This window comes from Triticum urartu, chromosome 1, assembly GCF_003073215.2.
Source record: "Triticum urartu cultivar G1812 chromosome 1, Tu2.1, whole genome shotgun sequence".
Classification (NCBI taxonomy): Eukaryota; Viridiplantae; Streptophyta; class Magnoliopsida; order Poales; family Poaceae; genus Triticum; species Triticum urartu.
Window position 1 is genome coordinate 240,851,043 of NC_053022.1, and position 19,446 is coordinate 240,870,488.

Below are 19,446 nucleotides of genomic sequence, written 5' to 3' on the forward strand. Positions count from 1 at the left end.
CTCCTGGTCCTTAACTGCCATTTTGATCTGATGATATCTGGAATATGCATCCAAAAAACTAAAACGCTCACAACCCGCCATAGCATCAATAATTTGATCAATACGGGGGAGGGCAAAGGGATCTGCTGGACAAGCCTTATTAAGATCTGTGTAATCCACACACATGCGCCAGGTGCTGTTTTTCTTAAGGACCAGCACCGGATTGGCAAGCCACTCAGGGTGGAAAACTTCAAGAATAAAGCCAGCTGCTAAGATCCTGGATACCTCTTCTCCAATCGCCTTGCGTCTTTCTTCGTTAAACCGGCGGAGGAACTGTTTCACCGGTTTGGATTTAGGATCCACATTAAGGGTGTGCTTAGCGAGTTGCCTCGGTACACCTGGCATGTCAGAGGGCTTCCATGCAAAAATGTCCCGATTCTCACGGATGAACTCGATGAGCGCGCTTTCCTATTTCGGATCCAAGTTGGCACTGATGCTGAACTGCTTGGACGAATCGCCAGGCACGATGTCAACAAGCTTAGTTTCAGCTGCCGATTTGAACTTCAGGGCCGGATCATGCTCTGTAGTTGGCTTCTTTAATGGAGTCATGTCCGCCGGATCAACATTGTCCTTATAATACTTCAGCTCCTCGGTGGCACAAACCGACTCTGCGTAGGCCGCATCTCCTTCCTCGCACTCCAAAGCGATTTTACGGCTTCCGTGAACCGTTATTGTCCCCTTGTGACCCGGCATCTTGAGCTGCAAATACACATAACAGGGTCATGCCATAAACTTGGCGTAGGCCGGTCGCCCAAACAGGGCGTGATATGGACTTTGGATTTTCACCACTTCAAACGTCAATGTTTCCGACCTGGAATCATGATCATCTCCAAAGGCCACTTCCAGAGCTATCTTACCAACAGGATATGCTGACTTGCCAGGTACCACACCGTGGAACACCGTATTGGACGGTTTGAGATTTTTATCTGTTAGTCCCATACGACGGAAGGTCTCATAGTACAAGATATTAATGCTGCTCCCCCCATCCATGAGCACCTTGGTGAACTTGTAACCTCCCACCCGAGGCACCACCACCAGAGCCAACTGACCCGGATTATCAACCTGGGGAGGGTGATCTTCTCTGCTCCATATGATTGGCTGTTCAGACTAGCGTAGATAACGGGGCATGGCCAGTTCAACAGAGTTGACTGCCCGCCTCTGAACCTTCCGGTCTCGCTTGTCCAAACTAGTGGTGAAGACATGGTACTGCCCACTATTCAATTGCTTTGGGTTGCTCTGGTAACCCGACTGTTGTTGCTGCTGGTTGTAACCACCCTGGTTGTTCTGACTATTTTGATTGTTATGTCTGCCCGGATTACCATTAAATCCTGAACCGGAATTTCCTCCACCGTAACCCGGCCCGGATCCTGAGCCACCGCCGGAGCCGTGATCATACCGGAATGCATTAGAATTCTTGAACTCCTGCATAATGAAGCAATCCTTCCAAAGGTGGTTTGCTGGCACCTCCTTCATCCCATGCTTAGGACAGGGCTGGTTCAATAGATAATTTAAGCGGTCCGGGTTAGGGTTAGGCGCTCCACTGTGATTCGGCGGTTTACCCTTGCATCGCTGACCCTTGTCCTGCGTGTTAGTATTAGCCACGAAGTCCATGTTGCCATCCACTTTACGCTTGCCTCCGTTGCCGTTACCTGCTGAGTGGTGCAGTTGACCTTTGGAGTTGCTGTTCTTCTTTCCCTTCCCGGTCTTGTTGTCATCAGACTCGGGATCCTTGGTACTATCAGAATCTGCATACTTTACCAAGGCAGCCATGAGGGTCCCCATGCCAGTGCAATGGCGCTTCATCCGTCCTAATTTCAGCTTTAGGGGCCCAAACCGGCAATTGCCTTCTAGGGTTATAACCGCGGTGTCAGCGTTGATGCGGTCTGATGAATGCAGAACCTGCGAGACCCGGCGCACCCAATGAGTCGTCGATTCTCCTTCCTCCTGGACACAGGCAGCTAAGTCCACTATCGACATAGGCTGCTTACATGTATCCTTGAAATTACTGATAAACCGGGCTCGTAATTGGTCCCATGAACTAATAGAATTGGCCGGTAAGCTTTTTAACCAAGTACGGGCCGTTCCTTCGAGCATCATGGTGAAGTACTTCGCACATGCCACATCATCCACATCAAGCATTTCCATGGCCATCTCATAGCTCTCCACCCATGTCTCTGGAGGTTGATCCGCCATGTAATTTGGTACCTTGCGTGGGCCTTTGAAATCCTTGGGCAGGCGCACATTGCGTAAAGCGGGGACAAGGCAAGGTACCCCCAAAGAACTAGAAGTAACACCAGGTTCGATCGAGATAGTTGGACGAACTGGCGTAAGCTGCCGAGCCTGATACTGTGCAGCTAACTCGGCCTCCCTGCGCGCTCGGGCCCAGTCCACCACTTCCTGAGCGTTATCGGCACCACCCGCCGGGTTGTTGCCGCGGGGTCCTCCACGTCGTTCATTACTTGATACTGCTGGTTCATCCATATGCCTGCTATAGCTTCGGCTTGGACGAGGGGTCGAGTGGATCCGGTCGCGGCTGTACGAGTATGCTTCCTGTTGGACCAAAGCTGTCCTAAGAAGCTCTTTGACCCGTCGCGTCTCTACCGCCTGCGGCGAGTCACCTTCAATTGGAATGGCCTCCTGCCGTGCAGCAGCGGCAACGAGATTGTCCATCGGGTTGGAGTAGTGACCCGGAGGTGTTGAAATAGCCTGAGGTATAACAGTGTTTTAACGAGGCAGATCCATCAGACGGGGATGAACCGGTGCGCCAGTCCCAGGAGCTTCCGCCCGGTTTCCCTCCAGTGGGTTAATGGTTCCTGCTCCTGGGGTGTTGAAAAGGTCTCTAGCCTCGAAGACCGAAGGCAAACGGGACCGGTACTTCCTCCTCATGACTTCATGCGACGCGTTCTGGTCCAACATGAGCCTGTAGGCTTATGCGTCTAAAGCGGCCCGCTTTGTGGTCATCCTGGCGTTCTCAGCTGCCAGGTCTGCCTTGGCCTGGGTGATCTGTTCCTTCACCTTTGCAATCTCCGCGTTGTGGATGTCCTGATCCGCCGGGTTAGCTTCTGCCATAAGCGCGGCCAATGCATCAAATAGATCTGATAGAACTTGAGCCGGCGGGCGTACATAGCTTCCTGCCCCGGCAGCCGTCGCCGCTACTGAACCGGAGGTCATTGGCGCAACGGTCGAAGAATGAAGCGCTGCTTGTGTGCCGGCCATGAATATTCCAACTCGGTTGGGTAGATCAGAGGAGTCCGGAATACTGTCGCCATTAGAACAGCCCCCAATCCGGCCGTCTTGTAGCTGATATAGAGATTCGGTTTCTTCGGTTGATGACTCGTCGCCGGAATAAACGACGGTCTCGCCGCGAGATTCCGATCCATCCTCGTAACTTCCTCCATGGATGACTCCGACGAAGGCACGCTTCACGACTGGTTTAACCCGGGCGGACCGCGCACGCTGAGCCGTTTCGACGAGGTCGGTGCAGATGTCCGTCTCAGGGCCCGGTTCACCGATCTTGCCGATGAAAACGCGTATGCCACCAAAGGGGACCCGGTACCCGTACTCAACTGAGCCGGCCTCGGGGCCCCAGCCTGCATCATCAATGTAGAGCTTGCTGCGATGACTCTTAGTCATCCGGCCCACACCGTAGCCCTCGAGTCCTTCAAAGCGGCCCTCCAAGAACTTGAAACCATCGTGCGATAGCCCCACGGTGGGCGCCAACTGTCATGGTTTTGTCACGGCAGATGTCCTAGAGAAAGGACTTAGTCGTGGAGCCATCGCAACGGGTTAGCTTGAAGGGGTTAAAGCGGACACTGGGACGCAAGAGAGTTTATACTAGTTCGGCCCCTTCAATGAAGGTAAAAGCCTACGTCTAGTTGTGATGGAATTGATGGGGTTTCGATGACTAGGGAGGAAACAAGCTTAGCCTAAGTCTCGAGTTGTTGTCTGTTGTCCTTGAACCGCCGCCGGGTCTTCCCCTTATATACACGGGTGACGCCCGTCGGTTCACAGAGTCCCAATACCGGCTCATAGATGTGTCCGGTTTGGTCTCTACTTATTCCTAACTTATAATACAAGTTAAATACCAACGCCGGTTTACGGCTACAGGCATTGAACCGACTATGGGCCTTGAGCTCTCGTCTGCCTTATTGGGCTTTAACATAATTAACTACCGATGAAGTTAACCCGGCCCAGATAGGCCGGTTTACGCCCAGTAGTAATATCCCCAACACTTCGCGTTTTCGAGATCACGTTGGTGACGCGCGAGGGCGATGGCTACCTTTAGTTTGCACCTCTTCTCAGCAAGGTGCAAGCCTTCGGCCTCGAGGCGCGCATCCTCGTCAGCAAGCTCTGCCCCGATCCGGCTCACTGCATCCGCCGCCCTCCGGAGGAACTCTTCGCGAAGGGCACATCACTCCCGGATGCGCCTGAGCACGTCATCCGCATCACCCTCTTCCACCGGAGCATGCGGAGGGCCCCGAGGCGGCAAGCCCCCTCCCGACGCGGAGCTGGGGGCTGGCGCCCTAGCCATCGCCGAACGGACCTCTCCGGGAATCCGGCCTGGCATCGGTCCACCCACGGAGGAGGAGCCAAAGACAGACTTCAGCCATTCACCATCTATGATCAGAGGAGGAACGCGGGGCAAGCCGGATGTGCCCCAGGAGGACTCATGAAGAAAGGACAGCGGGCGCGCAGGCTCGAGGTGCCCTATGGAACGGACCACTCCACCAACCGGTCCGACAGCAGGGGTGCCACTCGAGCTCGGCGAGCCCAGGGCCAGCAGAGAAGGCGAAGCTTGGGGGATGGCTCCCGGGCTGACTCGGTGAGTTTCGCAGGGCAGGGCCTGAAAGGGCCATAATCAGTCGCAGGGATAGCAAAGTAAATGAGCAAGGAAAGAAGAAGACTTACTCGTCCATGGCAAAGTACTTCCTGCGCTTCAACAAGCGGCAAGGGCGGTTGTTGCCACCCAAGGCCTCCTTCCTCTTGCGGAGGGCCTCGAAGTCTATGCGGAACCGACCTAGGCGCTCGGCGCAGGGGTCGGCCTCTGGTGCGGAAGAAGCGTCAAGATGATCAGTGCTGGAGGAGTCAGCCTGGGGGGCACCGTCAAGCGTCGCCTCGCGAGGAACGGCTAGGGGCTCGGGAGCCCCGGCTGCAGGAACCATAGGCTGCGACTCCGCACCTGCAGCCGCTGCAGGGCAGGCCTCGGGAGACGCCGCCTTCGAGGCTTCTCGCGGCGCCGACACCTCGACATCGGTCGCCTCAACTCCCGCCGATTCTCATCTCCCCGCCCTGTCGCCCGAGGAAGGACCGCTATGAGCGGCAGGGGAAGCAACCACGGCGGCTGGGTTCTCGTGAGGCCCCATGAAGCCAGCCGGGCGCAGTCCCCACTCGTCGAAACTGGGCATCTGCCTCACAAAATCGGCCCTACCGGAGCAAAGATTCAAGAGGACACCATTACTCCAAAGGCTGCCTGGGGAAGGATCGCCGGTCAAGACCCTGAGCATCGTCCGTAGCGCTTCAGGCGCCAAGTCCTCCTCCTGAAGCCGCATGCGGTCTCTGTGCCCCGCAAAGTCCCACATCCGGTGAGAGTGGCGCTGGAGAGGAGCAATGCGACATTGGAGGAACTCCTTCACCACCTTGGGTGCTGTCACATTGAGCGCCCTCAAACTCTGGAAGCGGCGCCAGACGAGGGCGAGCTGGGGGCTCGCGAGCACCTCATGATCCCAACCCGCGTGGGGAACAGCAGGCGAGGTCGGGTGCGAGAGCAGAGGATTGGGCACTCCGACGTCCACGTACAGCCACCGCTCTCTGAACCTAGCCTCAGGAGAAGGAAGGCTGAAGTCGATCCCTGAAGCGGCCGTCTCTGGCACGGCGAAGAAGCTCACGCACCCTGAGCACTGAGTGGGGTCGCTCAGGTGCAAGGAAAAGAAGTGGCGCAACAGTGTAATGGAAGGAGGAATGCCTATCATCGCCTCACAAAAAAAAGCAAAGACAGCCAGAAGGGTAATGGACTCCGGCCCGAGGTGCATCATACGGATCTGATAATGGGAGAGCACTGCATTGAAGATGGCGGAAAAGGGGGGAACCAGACCCGCCCATAGGGCATCGACGAAGAATCGGACCTCCATGACGATCCTATCAAGGGAGGCATCGGATGCAGGCCAGACTGTGGTCCTGCCGCACTCGTCGAAGATCGTGGCAAGGGCGGAGCGAACCTTGTTCAAGGCTTCTGGATTGAGTATGATTGACCGAGAAACGGCGGGGGCCGCCGTCGGAGGTGTGCGGAGCGAAGGCGCGGGCTTCTTTCCCCTTCCTTTCTTCATCGCCGCGATGGCGGTGAAGAGAGGGAAGAACTCGAGCCGGGTTGGCGGCGGAGGCTGGAGCTCGAAGAGGAAGGAAAGGTAGAAGGTAGGCGAGCAGCGGAAAGGAGGAACAACTGTGTGCAACTGCGGGTCCGCTTAGCCGGGCGCACAGCAAGGCGTCGTGGGGAAGCACATACACCCACGTCCAATCAATTACCACGCGGCGCCCAAGGCCGCAGGCTGTTGGGGGCCCGCGGCGCTTCACGCTTGCCCATTCGTTTCCTTGCTAGGCCAAGCCCGGGCGCGCCTTGGGCCCGGGGGCTACTGTCGGCGTTCTGGGAACGGGGGTCCCCAGACTTGCCTGCCTGCGGCGTGGCTCAAGTGGGGGCCCAGCGCGGCCCATCTTCATCAGTTCAAGCTCAAGACCCTCGCGGGGCAGATGACCAGAAGCTTCCTCAAAGGCAGCCTCATCAGGCAGGCTCGCAAGGAGGTGGAGAGATCAAGGCAGGGGTACCTCACGAGGAGGCCGTGACGCAAGCCATGACGATCGAGACAAGGCGGGCGCCAGGCGGGCACCGGCCTGCGTAGTGTCCTTGTTTCCCCTTTGGTGCAAAGGGGGCAAGCACAAGCCAAGGCACCGGGCAAAGGTTACCATTCCGGTGCAACGAGACCAAGACCAACATAGCGACAGGACGAAGGTCACCATGGAGCCCAAGACGGCGTCATCACCAGTGCTTTTGGCAGCCGAAGACCACCTTTGGTCAGGATAACTTGTACTAGATGTTCCCCTTCAAAATGGCCAATTGTTGGCGCCCTTCCCGCTCATTTTTTGGGGAGAGGCCCAGGGCCTCTATAAATAGAGCTAGCCACCACAGAGTAGAGAGCGGAGAGGAAGGGACCGAAAAAGAGAGATAGAGAGAGAGAGAGGCGATTGAACTCACCCAAACAGTTCATCGCACCAGCTCAAGAACACCTCTCGCGAGGCTGTTCTTCCCTTGTACTATTCATCATTAGCTCCTGAGGCAATCCACCACACCACACAATGGAGTAGGGTATTACACCACAACGGTGGCCCGAACCAGTATAAACCTTGTGTCCCTTGTGTTGTTCATGGTTTCCAGCTTAGATCATGCGAGGAGATTGGACGTAGATCGGTAGGGGAGAGATCTCCGCGCGCACCCCAGTGTTCGAACCTCAAGGGTCTGCCGGAACCCGAATTCCGGCAGGGGCCGGACGTCCTCTCGCTGTAGCTCGGCTGGGGCTTTAGGCGCCAGATGTCTGGTCCCGACCGGTCGTCCGGTGGCTGGGACTTCTTCTGCAGCTCTCCTTCTTCTCCGTCTTCACGTCCATCTTCCTCTTTTGATCCTCCTTGCTCGTTAGCTTCTTCATGGCCAGCTCCTTGATACCTGAGTATGCACAATGTCTCCATTTGAGGTAGTAGCCATGTCTCATGTGCATCAAAGTGGAAATGTGAGAGGAGAGATGTCACCTCGGTTTCGAGAGATCTTGCACGTGCTCGTGTCATGGGTCCACTAGGCACTAGGTGAGATGATGGTAGGTCCATGGGGATGACCTTGGGATGCTTCGCATCAATAGCTCTCGAGACCAAGGTACCAAGAGGACCCCCCCGAAGATGCACGTGAAGATGAACAAGTCCCCAAGCTCACAGATGAAGAGAACCAACGGAAGGAGTCAAGAACACCTCCCAGGCCCCGGAAATCCGACCACGACCCCGAACATCCGACCCCTGAAGCGTCGTCCACCACAGCTGCACAACCGCCAATCATCTACAAGCCTCGGACATCCGGCCCCTCTAGCCCGGACATCTAGCCCTTCCCGAGCTCCCGAAATCCGGCCTCCTCCCGGATATCCGGACACCACCTATCCAGAGAGCAACAAGGCTAGCGCCTCCAGCCTGGACATCCGGCCCGTCGTGAAAGCCCGGACATCCGACCCGACGCCGGGACGCCTGGCCTCCCCTGTCTGCGCACAGTGTAAGGGCCCGAGTCCCGTGTACCCCTTCGCCCACCTAGACTATATATACTCTTCTCCTACCTATGTTTTGGGGTTAGCGTTGTGATAGCTCATTTGAGAGATAGAGCCTCGCTCATCCATATCGGATCTACTCCACGAGAGAGACCGTGGCCTCTCTTCAGAGAAGATCCCCTTGGATTCAAGAACCCCTCTTGGGTGGCCCCATCAAGACCTCCTTTGGAGAAGAACCGATTACCGTGTATCGTCCCTTGTTGATCGTGGATCATGTATCTCCCTTTGTGTTCATGGATCTAGCACATGTGTGATCATACTTGTTGGTTTGAGTGTCCCTCTTGGGTTCCCCTTTATGATTTCCCCTCGTGTTTCCCCTCGTGTTCTTCGTGTTCCTCACGGGATCCACTCCTTTAATGAAAGATCGGCCATCTAGTGTTCCACACTACATCACATTGGTTTCATATATGAGGGAAATACCTACCGCCACTGTGCTACATCATCCCTTCCTCTTTGGGGAAATACCGACGTAGCTTCAAGCGACATCAAGCTTCAGTTCAAAAAGATAGACAATGGATCATCTACTGTTTGTTTCCCACCCAACATGAACCACATAGAAGACCCCAGATGAACCAGATAGTAGAAATATAATATTTGTTGCTGCCTCGATATGAGACCCATGGGCATTTTAAAAATCAAGTTTGAATGATAAAGTAGCAGGTAATAATAACCGATGTATAACATAAGCAAACACAAAAGACTGCAACCTCTCTTCCGGAACTATGTAGTCCTCAGGTTCATCTGCTCAGTCGATGATGGTAATGCAGTTGGCATGGCTGCCGGCAATGGGGAAGATGATCTGAGGCGGCAAAAGAAAGTCTGCAGGGGGAATCTCTACTGCAGTGAACGCTTCTGTCGATGGTGCACCTCAGGTGGGGTGGATGACGGCACAACAGGAGCACGACATAACACACAAAGTTTTCTTTGACGCCTATCTGAAAATGAAGTACATATGTAAGGGCTCCTTAGAATTGGAGGATTCTATAAATGCAGGGACAAGAAAAACACAGGAATAGGATAGGAATGCACGTGCGAAACAGAGCATTTGGAAACATAGGATTTCTATCAACCTGGGTGTTTGGTTCACATGAATTGGAGGAACACATGAATGGAGAAACATGGTCAAATTAAAGTCAAACCACGTGAAAATGAAAAAATAAGAATCTTATTATGCCAGTAATGCAATTAGTCCTGTTCTTCACGCATATTAATTTCAAAAGGACGTCCAAGTGGATGTTAAAATTCCTACGTTTTTTTCTTTGAAGGAGACACCAAAGGAAAAAATCCTCCTGTTTTGCTTTGCTCCACTCCTTCTAACCGAATGCATGAATAAACAAAGTGGTGCGACGAGTGTACAACCTCTTTGGCATAGCCTTGTCGACCTCAGCATCATTTGGTCGGACGTGGAGGATGGTGATGCTGGTGTGACTGTCGGAGGTGGGGAAGAAGATTTAAGGCCTCTGGAAATGGCGCCGAGGGTACTGCTCCGCTGTGATGGACAGTTCCGTCGTTGGAGCAGCTCCGGTGAGGTGTATGGCGGCGAGGCTGAGGCAAGAGAAGACAGACAACATTAATCTGAAGTGGGACTCTAATATCATCTGCAATAGATGATGTAAAATACATCACCAAAAAGTGCTAGATGTCAAACGCATCAGCCGCGCCATGGCCGCTCCGAAAGATGTTGTAAATACTGTTCACTCTGAACTTAACTAAAGAAACTGAACTTTACAGTCGAAACTGAGTTTTACTGTCGAAACTGATTGAACTAGTAGCAGAGCATTCAATAGATGTTTAGGGCGTTCGAGCACTAGTAGCAGGGAAGCAGTGATCTAAATCAGCACATGCTCAAGCAGGGAACGCACTAGCAGAGAGCAAGTCGTGCAGCAACACCGCGAGCGAGTGCTATAGCAGCAACTCCTGTAGATGCCGGAGGTCATGCAACAGCAGCGCGAGCGAGAGCAAGAGCAGAGCAGCAGCGCAAACGAGAGAAAGAGCGGAGCAGCAGTGCGACCGACAGCAATAGCAGAGCGGAGCAGCAGCACGAACGAAAGCAAGAGCAGTGCAGCAGCGCGACCGACAACAAGAATAGAGTAGCAGCACGAGCGACAGCCAGAGAAGCTACAGCTAGTGCTAGTGTGGAACTCGCCACCGAGGAAGCAACGACATGGGGGAGAGACACCGTGGATGAAGTGGCCAGTGACGGTGCCATCGATGGAGACCCGCCATGGCTGCTTGGTATCGAGCACCGGCAGCCCCATGAGATCGGATAAAAGATAAAATGCAGCGGTGAGTGCAAAACCTCCTTGGTGGCGCCGAGTTGGCCTCGGCTTCATCGGATGAATTGGTGAGGGTGTTGCGGTTCTAGTGGGGCAGGTCAAGACGACACTGTGGGGATGGAGGTTGCGCGATAGATGAGGCGAACGTCAGGGCAGTTCCTTTGAGGTGGAGCACGTGGCGGCTGATCCAGCGGGATGACGAGATCAACGACGGATCCTCATCCGGTGTGGTGGATGAGGGACGACGAGCTGTTGCGGTGGACGACGTCGTCGGGGAAGAGTCTCCGGTTGGGCGGCGGCCGGGAGGCCGATGGAGGAGCGTGGGGTTTCGCAGGTTTTGGCGGCCTCGGTGTACGAATGGGGGGACGAAGGGGAAGGTAGGGGGCAGCCATGGCTTAGGGAGGCGCTTGTCCGAAATGTAGGGTAAGTTACCAGCGTACCCCCACCGGTTTTGACACTACGACGTCGAGCCGGTATTTCCGGCTGAGAGTTAGAAGGGGGATTTCGCATGTCTAGGCTGCGGGACCAATTTCGGATGAGGAGGGAGTTTTCGCACGCGTCAAAATTTCGGGATAACAAGGCGCTTCGCGGGTTGAAGAGGCGGGAGTTTCAAAGTAGATGAGACAAAAGATACTCGAGCTTGAAAATTTTGGGATAACAAGGTGTGGATTCCTTGTTCGGCAAAACAAACTTAACATGTACAAAAAAACAATTCATACAAGATACAAGTGAGTCATGTCCCCTTTTACTATATTGCTATTGAAAAAACTACAAGAAAAATGTAAAAAAAATCGGGAGAACAGGATTACCCTGTATAGTACCAAATCGATTCGCACTTCCCTCAACAATAACAAAAAACAAATCAATTCCCACCAAAAGAAAGAGTCATGTACCTTTCCATACGATTACAAATGCCAGGATCTCAAATTTCAATTTTTGAAACCATGTTATGTTGAATTCGAATATATCGTTAGATGACCTTGCTGTTTATAATGGATGTAGTCCTACATTTTGATCTTCCATCATATATGAACATTTTATTCCACCCGATGAACATATATATTATCATCTAGCATATGGACTAAATTTGAATCAATTTTCCTTATTTGAATACGATCATTGTCAAGTTATACAATCATTTAAATATTATCTTGATAACAAAAAAACATGCATATAGTAGTAATCATATTTCACTATGAACTACATGTACCATACAATCTCCAATTAAAATATTTGAATCCATTTTACGTTGAATTCAAATCAGAGTATATTGGTCTAGGTAGCAAGATGTTCAGGATAATCTAAACCCTATTTTCATATTTAAATTTTTTGGCTGAATTGGGATAGGCTTTGGTATAAGCTTCTTGCAAAACCGGAGACTCTCTCAACAAGCCTCGTGGTTCCGAGAGGGAACGTGTCACCTTTGTGTGCGAAACGATATATGATGCCTCCCCCCTAATTTTCTTTACAGAGGCAACAGAGAACTATATGAGTGCCCTGTTAAATTTTGGAATTATTCCGGGTTCGTTTGGCCTTGTTTATACATTAATTGAGTTTCTGGTCATTTAATGTGCATAATTCAAATTTGAACTACAAGCACATGGTCCCGTGCACCAAAGTTGGTTGAAAAATCACATGTATGTCCTTCGGTGAATTTCTAGGTCCCATGCAAGAAATGGGAATGAAATTCAAACATTTGGGCATCGTGACTCGGCCGAGAACATTGAGAAACTTGGTTTTAAATTCTCGTAAATCCAAAACATGCCTGAAAATCATGAAAGTTTGCATGGTGTCATGTCATGGTACTACCATGCTGTGGTAAAAAATTGGCCGAATAGGAACACGTTTGGTGTAAGCTTCTTGCAAACCGGAGCTTCTCTCAAGAAGGCTCGTGGTTCTGAGAGGGAACGTGTCACCTTTCTGTGCATAATTCAAATTTTAAATACAAGCACATGCTCCAGTGCACCAATGTTGGTTGAAAAATCACATGTGTGTCCTTGGGTAAATTTCTAGGTCACATGCAAGAAATAGGAATGCAATTCAAACATCTGTGCGTCGTGGCTCGGCTGGAAAGATTGATAAACTTGGTTTTTTAATTCCTATAAATCCAAAACACGCAGGAAAATCATGAAAATTCGCTTGGTGTCATGACATGGCACCAACATGTTGTTGTAATTTTGCCGTCCGATTTGCGAAGGCAGACACATTAACAATCAACAAAGTCATTTTGGAACAAGTGATGTCACGTTACAATCGGAAACACAAGTATTATTGAAACCATGGACGTTCTATTTACCATGTACGTGCCTCCACGCGTCCCTTTTTTTATTAGCTAGGAAGCACCGTGCAGGGTAGCTATTTGTGTACGGGAGGCATGCAATCAGACCCCTGCGCGTGCTTATCGAAAGGAGAGCCCTGACCTCCATCTGCCGTCCACCTCTCTCCCAAGGTCTCCATTAATGGCGCCCGAGCCTCTGTTTAATGGCATGGCTATGGCCCTGTTTGGATACTCTAACTCAGTTAGAGGTTAGAGTTAGATTCTAACCCTGAACCAAGTCTGAACTAACTCTAACCAAAGAGGTATTTGGATAGCAGGGTTAGATTGCCAATAAATGCTCTTTCTCAATCATTTGGTTACTTTGGACCCTATTTCCTCCCGGATTTGGCGGAGTGAGCCCTGGCCAAGGCAGACGGGGACGCGCCCGGCAAGGAGCCAGGCTGACCTCTCGTGCAGCCCACCGACCGAATCAGCCGTCCCAGTGCAAGGAGTTGCACTGGCCGAGGCCGATGGGGATGGGCCACGCAAGGAGCCGCGACTGCTTACCGGCGGGCGGACGGGCCACGGAAGACGAGGGGATTGGAATGGGACGATAGGGCGGGGCTGCTTACCGGCGGCAGACGGGAGCGCAAATATGGCGAGGCGCCTTTAGGGGCTGTGTGAGAGGGAGGGAGGGAGAGGACGAGAAGCTTAGAGAAAGTGGGAAGGGATCTGCTGCGGAGAGAGTGTGAGAAAAAGGTGTTTTTAGTGGTCCCAAAGAGAACTAACCCAAATAAGGACCTTTTGGGTGGGTTAGATGCATCTAACCCAAACTAACCCTCCTGTTTGGATATTTTTGGGTTAGTTGAGTCCAAGCTAACCCAATCTAACTCTAACTCGTGAAACCAAATAGGGCCTATGTCTCACTCGACTGAGATTTAAGAGTGAAAAAAGAAAATCTGAATTTTTTTGCACGGATCTTGATATAAGATCCGACGGACCTATATAGCATCTACTGCGACTTATAGCAAGACTGATGAATATATAAGGACGACGACAGTGGATAATAATCGTCTTACATAATTAAGAAGATAATTAAAAAGCCACATGCGGCTACGCCCAAAATACACAAGGGCAAAAGAAGAAGGAAGACAACAATCCGGCTCACTGATCTCTACTTTCTTGATACATTGCTGCAGGCCGCGGGGACTAGTCTCCACGGCGAGCGGCGATGAGCTCTGTCGTGTCCTCAAGATGCTGCATGAGAGCATCCATGGATTCCTCCATTAGCCTTTGGCGCTCGACGCGGAGCATGTCATTCTCATCCATAAGTTTCTTGACGATGACGCCGGTCCTCTTCAACAAGGCACTGGTCTCCTCCTACTACTCTGCACTTCGGACGATCTTCTCCCTCAGTAGGTAGCGCTCGGCCCGGAGTCTCTCATTGCCCTCCCTTAGTTGTCGGATGACACTGGTAGCCTGTTCAAACGAGGCTTTCATGTTGTCCTACAACCTCGCCCAGCCGGAGATCTGAACCATTCGACTATGGACGATCACATGCATGCGCCTGTAAGAGTCGTCGCCTGCCCGCGAGACATTTTCCTAGGCCGCTGCGGCGCGGCGGGACCTCCGTGCTGCTTCGCGGTGCGGCAGGACCTCTGTGCTGCTACTTCCGCACGGCGGGGCATGTCGGCTGCTTTTGCGGCGAGGCGGGACATCTCTCGTGCTTCCGCTCCCATGCTCGCCTCTCCCTGGTGGTAATCTCTCGACCCAGAACTCACGCTGGCCATGGCAGACGCAAGGGAAGGATGCTGAATGACTTGTTTGTTTTTGTGGATGAGGAGTTGAGGAGGAATGTTCACTCATCTTGGCATAAATAGTATTTATAACCGATTACTAATACACTCCTAAGTGGGAAACCGTTTAGGTTGTGATCAGTGTGAACATGTTTGCAATTAAATACAGCATGGTAGTACTACCTCCTTTCCGGCTTGTAGGGCTCAATTCACAAATCTCACCAACCAAGGTAGATGTCGAGTGGTGGAATTTTTTTGTAGTTTTCAATGTGACGAGACGCAAGCTCAAAATTTATTGACGGTTCTAGTTTCGAAGTGCGACACTTCCCTGGATGGCATAACGTGGGCACGTGTTCTCGGTCATGGTGTAGCATATGCCATGGTAATTCTTTTTCTAGTGCTGTGTACGTGCAATAACTAGCACTGTCAGATACATATCTTACGGTTATTGGGGCGTTCGACACGAATAGCCTCATGGCAAGCTATAGACTAGTATTTTTTCAAACGCATTAGACCTATCTCTCCGGACTTCTGCACGCACCATCTCTAGCTCCCTAGGTCGATGCCACCCACATACACTTGTACTCTGATTTTAGTACATTATACATGAAGAGAAGAGGTGCATGCATGCACTCGTCCTCTCTCACACACGCATCTGTGGCTACTAATTGTAGTGTTCTCAACCATCTGATTGGGTCTATCATAGGTTTCACATTGCTCCTTGGCCTTGAGATTGAGAAGTATAAACGCGGAGGCTAAGCTGGAGGCGCGAGGTTTTGGTTAATGTGCGGGCCGCACACGGCACCAACACGACACGAGCTTCCTCTACCTGGTGCGCAGTCGGGTGAGTTGTCCAAGTATAGACACAACCAGGCCCTCCTTGGTATCTGCGCCTCGACTTATGCACAGAGAAATTAGGATCGGAGGGAGTACTACTAGTAGTACTACTACTACATTGATGTGTCGTGTCAACTCGCACAAGTATGCAAAACTTCCTGAACAAACAAGCATATAAGCTGTTGGCGTTATACTTCTTACCCAAAGGATCTTTATATCCAACAGACGCAAAATATCTGTTCGCCTATTGGAAATTACTTTAACTGCTGATCTGATGTCGAAGTAATTGTTGCATTGCCACCAAAACCCAATATCTCTTAAGCTAAAGTAGATCAAGCTAACCCCTATGTTAGCATATTACTAAGATAAACAGAAGGCACTATAGAATCATTTAGGACATGAGCTTGTCAATCTGAATTTGGAGGGACACCAGCTTAGCCCCGGCCACCAGCTTGGGAGAAACAGTGAAGAAGGTCAGCTCCTGCATGACGACGTCGCTGGGATCCTTGCTGCTTGTCACCTTCATTTCCACCTTGACGGCGTCGGTCCTACCTTTGGGCTCCCCCGGCGGGCCGTTCGCCCACAGCTTGGCCACATAGTGCGGCAGTGGGAACGCCCCCTCTCTGATGCAGACGACCGACAGGACGATAGGAGCGCCGATGACGAGCACGCCGTCGACCAAGAAAAACGTGCAGCCGTCCTCCTCCGCGAATAGCAAGAGCCGTGGCTTCAACAGTGGCACTTGCAGCTGGAGCACCTTGCCGTACTGGATCCTGTGCACGGGCATGGGATGGACGGTGCTGATGTGGTGGGAGAGAACGGGCGGCAGGCCTTCGTAGGCGCAAACGGGCACGGGGCATTTGCAGGGCGCGAGCAGACACACGCTTTGGTGATCTGCGAGCTTGTGGTAAGTGAAGTAGAGCCCACAACCTTCATGCGGGCACTCCACTCTCACCGAGGAGAGGATGGCATCCACCGCCGTGTTCCGCACGTCGAAGCCACTGCCGCGCTCGCACTTCTGGCACTACTGCTGGTTCCCGGGGCGCTCGACGCGGTACTCTGCGTAGACCAGGTGCCCTCCCTTGCACTACACAAATCAATCGAACAACACATCAATCAAGAAACCTGCACCTTGCTCGATCAGCCAAACGGACGAGGTGTATTCGAAGCTGATACACTGGAGGGGGCAGAGGCACAAGGGGCAGTGGAGCAAGGTGAGGTCCATCGAGACCATAGAGAGCTCCATCGTCGGGTCCTGTTATGTCTGCATGATCTCACCCTCCTTGTGCACAACCATCCCTCGCTTTAGGGCCGGGGCATTACATAGCTTTCCCGTCACATATTCATACTACTTCAAGGTGCATTAAATCAAGACATGCAAGTACCAAAAGGAGAGTCACGACATGCAGGCATGCGTTGTAATTAATGCATCGGTAAACAAAAATTATTGGAATATATCGAGTGCAATGCTTTGATGTGTCGCGTCAACTCGTACAACAACGAGAAGTATGGTTAGACTAGCCACAATGAAAAGTACATACGCTAGTAACATACACATATCCCTAGACTATGTTACTACCTTCATAGTGGGTAGTAACATAAGTATGGTAACATGCAAAGCCTCATTTATTAGGTTATAGACTCATATTGCATTGGGACATGTGATGTTACAGTAACTAGCTAAGTTACTCAAACTACCACTCTCCTCATTATCTCATTGCCACATAAGCAAATTTGCTGAGTTGGACTTGATGTTACTGCTGAAGTTACTCCCACTATGGCTAGTCTTACTACAACGCCCTCTCCCTCGCGGACTAAGCTCCGGTGCCTTAACTGCACCTGCCTTTGGCTGTATGACAGGTGGGCCACCCACCTGTTGGGCCCACCTGTCATACACGCCAAGGCAGGAGCAATAAGTCAATGAAGCTGCGTCCCTCCTTCGCCCATGAGTGTGGTGGCTGGCAGGACTAGGAGAAGCTTTCGCTACACGCTCTCCCTCCCGCACGCGGTGGACATGCAACAGTTCATTCGGTGTCAGATGGCCAGAAGCATACTGTAGTACTCCTCCACTGCAGTAGTACTCCATCATTGTTCGACTTCCCGAAGAGGCGAAGATCCAAGCGCAGCTCGGACGCTCGTGTGGCAGTTTCATGTGTAGAGTAGTCTAGGATAGCGTGTACCGTGCCTGTAAGCATAAAATCGTTGGGGTCGGCTCCATGCTATGAGGCCGTCTCGAAGCTTTTTTTTGATTAAAATAATCTTCTGGCCCTACCTGTCATCCTGGTGATTGTAGTTTGCACGGTCATCTGTTCAAGACAGGAAAATATATTTTAATTTGTGGTGGGGTAAATGTTAGAGCTTGCAGCAAATATATTGTACATTGTGGGTCTTTCATCCAAGTTTAGAGGCAACCATGTGGGGCCAATGCTATGATGTGTCGCGTCAACTCGTACAACAAGGAGAAGCTTGATTTTACTACTACATGCCTTCTCCCTCACCCATGCGTGCGGTGGCTCGCAGACGAGGAGAAGCAACAAGCACGGTACATATGGAGCAAAATATTGAGTATTAGTAATAGTAGTATTAGTAGTAGTAGTAGTAGTAGTAGTAGTAGTAACATCATTGTTCGTCTTCTTGAAGAGGCGAAGAGCCAAGCGCAACCTGAACGTGGCAGTTGTGAACCTTTGAGCACGCATATAGCCAGGCTCTTGCATGAGACAAAATTGCGATGTGAGCCATGTAAACCAGAAAGGAGTATTTTCCTTTCTAGAGATTTCAACAAGTGACTAGACTACACCAAGACAGAGTACATATGGAGAAAAATGAGTGAATCTACACCGTAAATAAATATGTAGTTCTCTAGTTTTCCTCTGCGCCTTGGTCGTAGTGCACAATATTGAGTATACTAGTACTGACTAGTCTCTTTTTGACATGCATCTACGTTTTTTAACACAGTACAGACACAAGCGCTCATATACACGTGCATACACTCACCCCTATGAACACGCACACGCACACCCTACCCCTATGAGCACCTCCGAAAGACTGGCCCGGCATATCATCTTGAAATCACCATAGGCACCTCGTCATCGATGGGAACGTCTCCTGACACGCATTTACATTGATACAGCTTGATTTCCAAGGAGGGAGAGGGTAGCGGCTCCCAAGACGTTGAACGGTCAATGATGCATCCTCAATTGGCATGCAGAGGGAATTAATTGGAGAAGCATAATAGAGCCAGCATGATGTCAAGGCAACAGAGTTTGAACTCTCATATAAAGGTGCCCCACCACTCCAATCCATCTACTCTTAGTCTCTGCGCAACACTGCTCACTCCAATCCAAGACCAAGTGACCAGAAGCCACAAGCACCTATGGAGGCGATGGACGCGAGTGGTAGTCAGCTGTGCCAAATCATCCACGACGCCGGCCAGTGGCCCCGCACCGCGTAGCGTTTCCAGATGGTGCTAGCGACTGCCGGCGTCATAGCCCTCGCCGATGCCGGCTTCGCCTCTCGCATGGACGACATGATGGTCCACTCCATCCACAAGTTCACCATCGTTAAGAAGCGCGCGGACGACCTTGCCGTACTGCTCCAGCTCGCGCGCCCAGACTCCTCATTGCCTGCCACCCTCATCGGCCTCCTGTGTGATGAACTCTTTCAAGCACTGGTTGCCCTGCAGGTGCCAGAGGCCGCGACGAAGAATGTGCACCTCGAGGCCACGCTCGCCGCATAGCACCTCGCCATGCAAGAAACCATCGACCTACACATCCACGCCTATGAGGAAATCTTCTACATAGGCCACTACAAGGCCAACAAGGACAGAAAGATGTCGGGCTTCTTCAAGCGGCTGGAATCTTTGGGCGCCATTGTTCAGAAGCACGTCCACCTGG